General features: G+C 63.2%; 1 long non-coding RNA gene across 1 annotated transcript; it reads left to right on the top strand.

Annotated features, from left to right (window-relative positions):
• The first annotated feature begins 466 nt into the window (after positions 1 to 466).
• LOC122404274 lies at positions 467 to 1,075 on the top strand. Its single transcript, XR_006259700.1, has 3 exons — positions 467 to 551; positions 652 to 888; positions 980 to 1,075. It is a non-coding gene; the product is annotated as an uncharacterized LOC122404274 (long non-coding RNA).
• Positions 1,076 to 7,307: the final 6,232 nt, after the last annotated feature.

The following is a 7,307-nucleotide window of genomic DNA, read 5'->3' on the forward strand; positions in this document are numbered from 1 at the left end:
CGTGATGCGGCGGGCTGGTTCGCCCTTTGCGGAAGGACTGGACGTCGAGGTTTAATTGAAGAAACAGACGTTGAACATTTATAGTTTTTAATGTATCACGAGTTCACAAAATTAAACAAACGAGCACACCGAAAATATAACAAATTAACAAATAATCACTAAACTGGTGGCGAGTTTCGCCAAAAATCGTTCGAAACTTCGGTTGGGACTGTTAAGGTCACCGTGGTAGCACAATGCTGGGTTTTGTTGTCTTTTTAAACGTTCGGAGATCGCGTAAAATGCGATCCGGCTCCGCCAAGCGTGACAAGCGAAATCGGCCGAATTTGAGCGAAGCGCGAGCACGATCGCACGGGAGCTCGCGCATGCTCGCTAGCGCGGGACATTCCAGTTTAGCCGGCGGAGAGCGCGACGGTCGACGGAATTTTCCGTACGACGAAACGGAACACACCGCCCCCCTGTTGAATGAATTCATTCAACAATCGTACTATGCAGTGATCGTAATGAGTGACGAAGTGAAATGGTGTTGACATGAGTGTGCGAATTGCGACGCAGTAAGTACAATTACATTCTAATCTAACTTAAGTCTACATTGGGTTACATCTAAGGTACAGAATAACATTGACGCTTATTTGAGGTTCGTTTCGTTCGTAGTGTCTGCGTGAATCGACACGGGAAGGAAGCACACTTTTGCCAATGGTCGTTTGTATGTGGATTGTGCGGTTTTTATCGTGACGACGCGTACGAGACCGTCGCTTCCCGGGTGGCAATCGACTATACGTCCGAGTTCCCATTTACACGGCGGAAGGTTCGGATTGCGTAGAAGTACAAGCTGGCCTACTTTGGTTAAGTTTTGAATGGTGTGCCATTTCGGGCGCTGGAAAAGCGTGTGTAAGTAGTCGTGTTGCCACGAGTTCCACAGTTTTTCGGTCAATCTCTGCAGAAGTTGCCATCGAGACAGTCTGTTTTCTTTTATGTGTAGGACACTGGGCTCAGGTTGAGCGACAAGGGGGGAGCCGATAAGGAAATGGCCTGGTGTTAAGACAGCGTAGTCTTCGAGGCAATCCGACATTTTGTCGTGGGGAAAATCTTCGAAAGACTCCCTCCCACCTCTTTGGGGAGAGGCGGGAGGGGTGTGTGGGATTCCCCGCGCCCATTATAACGGGCGCGGGACCTACCCACTAAAAACCCCACGGTGACCCTTCCGCACGATTTGGGAGGATACCGGGAATCGCTCGAAGCATACTTCCGGTATCCTCCCCGTGCCCGCGCTTTGCGCCCACCCGCGGGGGGACAAACGGTCCCCCCGGTAATCGCCCTGTCTCATAGCGGCAGGACGAGGCCACTTCGTCCTGCCGCCATCCGTCCCGGGGCCGCGTCTAGTGGCGGCTGCGAGCCCCAACTCGCAACCGCCCGTGTCCGGCAATCGTCGGCCGCAGTACGGGGCGTAGCGACCCCGAGGTACCTGAAGCTAATCACACCGTAAGCCTCCTGTTGGTCGTCACAACGATCCCACTCACAATTCCTTTTTTGGTTTTGTGAATGGTACGTGACGGCAGGAGAAGCGGGGGCCTTGGCTTAACCGCCTGGGCCAAGAGTATGGCGACTCTATAAAATCGCCCTCCAATCCTAAGCTATGGTGCGCGGCGATGGGATGCATGGTTGGGGGAGAAGGCCCAATCCCAAGCGACCACCTCCGGGGCACCTGCCGAACCCCCGGAGTATTAGGCTTACCCGGGTAAGGCGGCTCTGCCCGGGTGGACCTTTATTTCCGACCTACGCGTGGGAATTATATGGATTCACAAATTAAAACGGGGATGGGACGGGTTGTTTCGGTTGGGGAGGACGAAGACGGTGCTGGGGCTGGAGTGACGGTGCTCGCGCCTCACTCAGCGCCTGGCCTGGCTTCGTGGAAGGTGGAGGAGGACGACGAGACTGCGTCAGTCTCGTCCTTCTCCTCCACGAGGAGCCACATAGGCTCCAAGAGGAAGCGGACGGGGCAGGGCCGTCGACGGAGTGGACCGGGCGATGAACCCGGTCGTGATGGTGAGTTGCCTCAGGGACGAGGTAACCGAGGAGATATCCGAGAGGATCTCCTCGTCCCTGAGGCGGGTCGAGAAGGTTGCCGCAGCCTGCTCTCTAAAGGGGCAGAAAAGCAGCGTGGCTGAGGCCCTGCGAGAGGCTGCGCAAAATATGGGGGAGGCGGCGCAGGAGTTGTGCGGGCGAAATGCCCGGCTGCAGCTCCAGATGGAGGAGGAGCGACGGGGGAGGATGAGGGCAGAGGCGCGCTGGAACAGCGCAGCCCTCCCTCCTATCCTCCCTCCTCCTCCACCTCCACCACCACGACCCACGGTCGTGGAAAAAAAGCGGAGTGCGGCGGCGGTGTTGCGGGGACCTTCCACCCGCACTCCGCCCGCGCAGAGTTCCCCATTCTCCTCAGAGGACGAACTTCTGAGGAGGATCGGGAACATGATCGACGGCAAGCTGGCCGCCTTCCGGGAGGAGCTCCTCTACGGAGGTGTGGTCGGCGGGAAGGCGGTGCCTCCCCGACCAAGGTCGGTTCGGGCGGGGAAAGCGAAGGTGGGGGGAGGGAAGGCTCCACCCACCGTGGCCGTTCCGGTGCCGCGGGCCGCGGCCCCCCAGGGGGGTAGTTCACCCGCGGCCCCGGTGCGCGCGTCCTCCGCGGCACCATCCCAAGGGGGGGTGTCGTGGAGCGAGGTGGTAGGGCGGAAGGCAAAGAGGGCGGCGAGGAAGGCCACGCAGCCGCGACCTGCTACCTCGCCGCCCGCGGCCAAGGGAAAGGCCGCGAAGGTGCGGCCAGGGCGCCCCCCTAAAACGGCAGCAGTGACGCTGACCGTTCCTCAGGGGGGCGACCTGACACTCGCGGGGGCGATGCAGCTCGCCAGGGATAATATATCCCTGGAGGAGCTCGGCATCGCTTCCGTGAGGGCGAAGAGGGCCGTGACCGGGGGTCTCCTGCTGGAGATCCCTGGTCCAGAGGGCGGCGAGAAGGCGGACCGACTCGCCCAGAGGCTCCAGGAGCAGCTGGGCGAGCGGGGTGTCCGAGTCGTCCGGCCCACGAAGCGCACAGAGATGCGCATATGTGGGTTGGACGACTCGGTCACCGCGCAGGAGGTGTCCTGTGCCCTAGCGAGGGCGGGTGATTGCCCCGAGGGAGACGTGCGGGTCGGAGAAATCCGCAGGTCTCCTTCCGGCCTGGGGTCGGTGTGGGCCCGGTGTCCCCTCTCCGCCGCCCGAAAGGTGGCGGAATCCGGGAGGGTATTGGTGGGGTGGGTTTCGGCGCGAGTGGAGATACTCGCGCCGCGGCCACTCCAGTGTCACCGCTGCCTCGAGCTGGGGCACGTGAGGCAGTGGTGCACCTCGCCGGTGGACCGCAGCGGTCAGTGTTACCGCTGCGGGGCGAATGACCACCGCGCGAGCCAGTGCTCGGCGGCCCCCCACTGCCCGCTATGTGCGGACATGGGGAGGCCAGCCGATCACAGGGTGGGGAGCAAAAAGTGCTCTCCCCCCTCCCGGAAGGGGAAGAAGAAGGGGCCCACCCCGGTAAAAGCACCGCGGTTGCTGGCAGCGTCCACCATGGAGGTGGACGGTGCCACGGGGACGGACAGCCGGGAGGAGGCTGGGACGGCCGTTAAATAACGACGCCCCGCCTCCTCCTCCAGGCCAATCTCAACCACTGCCGCGCGGCACAGGACATGATGTCCCAAGTCCTCGCGGAGTGGGGGGTTGGCCTGGCGGTCGCCGCCGAGCCGTACCGCGTGCCGGATCACCCACATTGGGTGGGCGACGCGGACGGTTTGGTGGCGACGGTATGGGGAGGTGGCGACGGGTCCCCGCCGTTCTCCATTCTGGAGCGCGGTCGGGGTTTCGTCGCCGTGGACTGGGGGGGAGTCGCCGTAGTGGGGTTTTTTTTTGGGGAGAGGCGGGAGGGGTGTGTGGGATTCCCCGCGCCCATTATACCGGGCGCGGGGGCCTACCCACTAAAAACCCCACGGTGACCCTTCCGCACGATTTGGGAGGATACCGGGAATCGCTCGAAGTATACTTCCGGTATCCTCCCCGTGCCCGCGCTTTGCGCCCACCCGCGGGGGGACAAACGGTCCCCCCGGTAATCGCCCTGTCTCATAGCGGCAGGACGAGGCCACATCGTCCTGCCGCCATCCGTCCCGGGGCCGCGTCTAGTGGCGGCTGCGAGCCCCAACTCGCAACCGCCGCGACCCCTTTTCTACCCCTCGGAGGCCGGCAGCTCATGGCCGCACCAGGCCACCGAGGGTGCCGCTCCGTGCGCCGGAGCCGGACAGGAGGCACTGCCACCCCATCCGGTCCGACCCTACGCCGCCTGGCGGGAGGGGGCTCCTATCAGGACCCCCCTCCCAGCCTGGGTCATGCGCCACGCCGAGGGGGCCGCCCGCGTCGCCTGACGCCCAGGCGACGCTCTCTCGCCACCAAACGAGCGCGAGCCTCAGCGCGCCGCTGACGCTCGCGCTCCCTTCCCGCGGTCTCCTTCTGCAACATTACGATTTCGCAGAAGGAGGCCACGGCCCTCCACTTCTCCTCGCTGCCGAGCATGGCGCGCACCATGCCCGGCAGCGAGACATCCCGCCCGATGACGCCGATCAGGACACGGCGTTCACCCTCCCATGCAGCGCATACCTCGAGGGTATGTTCCGCCGTGTCCTGCTCAGCGTCACAATGGCAGCAACGCGCCGTCGGCTCCTTCCCTATCCGGCACAGGTATCTCCCGAAGCTGCCATGCCCCGAGAACACCTGTGCCATCCTGTAAGTGAGGCTTCCATGGCCTCTGTCCAGCCACTCACATAGGAGTGGCCGAACAGCCCCGACTGTCCGGTGCCCCGCGGTAGGCAGAGCCAACCGCTCTTGCCACGCGTGCACCACGGACTGCCGGGCCTGGCGCTTCAACTCGCCCCAAGCAGGTTCCTGCACACCCGGGACCGCCCCCACCCCCGCGCGACGGTCGACGCGGTGACGATACATCATCGCGTGCGACCGCGCGAGGAGATCCATGGGCGGCATCCCCGCAAGAACCGTCGCCGCCTCATGTGACACGGTCCGGTACCCGCGGACGACCCTTAGAGCCATCCGCCTCTGCACCCGACGCAGCATAGTCATGCCGCGCCGGGAGGCCGCCAGGTCGTCCGCCCAGACGGGGGCCCCGTATAGGACCACCGACTGAACCATTGCCACATAGAGGCGGCGAACTCGGCCCGCCGGGCCCCCCAGGTTGGGCAGAATCCGGCCCAAAGCCCCGACCATCCTCTCCAGCCGGGGGACCAGGCAGCGGAAATGCTCCTCGAAGCGCCAGTGGCTATCGAGGATCAGCCCCAGATACCTCATCTGGGGCTTCACCTCGATATTAGCCTCACCCACGCGGATCAGAGGGGGTGGCGGATCCTGCCGAGGTGAATGGAACGCTATCACCTCGGTCTTATGGACCGCCACCGTCATCCCCATCCCTCTGATCCGGTCGACGACGCGTTGCGCCCCCTCCTCCGCGAGACGCTTGGCCCTCCCCCAGTGCGCCCCGACGGCCAGCACCAGTGTGTCATCTGCATAACACACGGCGCTGACGCCGTCGGGGAGGTCGGCCCGCAACACTGCGTCGTACGCGATGTTCCACAGGAGTGGCCCGAGGACCGACCCCTGCGGAACACCGCAGTACACCTCCCTCCGCATATGCCCATCCCGGCTCGGATACTCGATCCACCTGCCGCGGAGATAATCCCCGATGACCGCCCCGAGACAAGGGGGGACCCGATGATATTCGAGCCCCCTCCTTATCTCCTCCCAGGGCAGGGTGTTAAAGGCGTTGGCAATATCCAAGGATATTGCCAAAGCCACCCCTCCCCGGGAGACGGCCGACTCCGAGAGGGCCCTGACACGACCTATCGCGTCGATGGTCGATCGACCCTCCCGGAAACCGTACTGGCAGTCGGCCAGGCCGGGGGCACCCCGCGCCAGGTGCTCGACGAGGCGGGCAGCAATCACCCGCTCGAAGAGCTTGCCCACCTCGTCGAGGAGACAGATGGGCCGGTATGCGGAGGGAGACTCCGCGGGCCGACCCTCCTTCCGGAGGAGGACCATCCTCGCCACCTTCCAACTGGGGGGGAATCGCCCGTCCCTCAGGCATCGGTCGAACAACCGCCTGAGGTCGGCCCCAAGGACGCCCTGGGTCAAGACCCAAACCCGGCCGGGCACACCATCCGGACCCGGGGCCGTGTTACGCGCCCCGAGCCGTCTGATGGCCGCGGCCAGCTCCCCCTGAGTGACCCCCAGTTCGGCCGCCCACTCCCTAGGGACTGCCGCCTCCACCGGAGGACGTGGTCCCCTCACCCGAATTGGGAAAAGAGTATTGACCACGTCCTCCAGCAGCCGGGGGTCAAGACCCTCGGTGACGGGGGGCGCCCACGGGCGGAGCTTCTTCAGCACCACCCTGTACGGGCGCCCCCAAGGATCGTCATCGAGGGTCTGGAGGAGATCCTTCCATGCCCGGGTCTTGGCCCGTTTGATGGCGACCTGCAGAGCAACCCGCACCATCCGGTATGCCTCATACAGGTCATCTGCCCTCGCTCGCGCCACGTCATCGTCCGGTCGTAGACGACGGCGCGCGCGGACGTACTGGCGCCGGGCGCGGACACTAACGAACCGCAATTCCGCGATCGCGGCCGACCACCAGTATACCGCCCGGCGAGGAGAAGCTCGCCCGACACGGGGCATCGACGCGTCGCAAATGTTTGCGACTAGTACCCCGAGCCGGGCAGCCTCCTCCTCCATTCGTCATAGCGACTTGAGATTTTCCCACAAAAGGGCAATCTGCCTGTTGTTGTAGCGGTCGCAATGCACGCCGCGCGTGACGCGATCGTAGCCGCAGGATTGTGATTGAACGTTGCAGTTCGTTGCCGCGACTGCGATGTTAGAGATTCGGTGGTAATCACTTTGAGTTTCTTCCAATTTAATACGGTTTGAATTTGAACCACTGGAAGGTAGATACCGACATACTGGTATCGCCTGGTGGTAGTTCGCCGTTCGAAGGGATCGAAGAACCCACTCGAATCACCCGTCTGGTGTACCACATAGAGTGCACCGATCGGTGGAGTAGAGGTTTCGATGACCCGTGTGAGCTATACGGTGTAGGAGCAACCGGAAGGTAGATACCCATGTATTGGTATCACCTCGTGGTGCTTTCCGTGCATCGGGCTTCGGAGAACCCGCTCCAGTGATCCCGTTGTGAGGTGACGATCATTGAGCACAAGCGTATGGTGGAGTAAAGG

The sequence above is a fragment of the Colletes gigas genome, unplaced genomic scaffold (genome assembly GCF_013123115.1).
Source record: "Colletes gigas isolate AHSC1104 unplaced genomic scaffold, ASM1312311v1 Colletes_gigas_Sc00146, whole genome shotgun sequence".
Classification (NCBI taxonomy): Eukaryota; Metazoa; Arthropoda; class Insecta; order Hymenoptera; family Colletidae; genus Colletes; species Colletes gigas.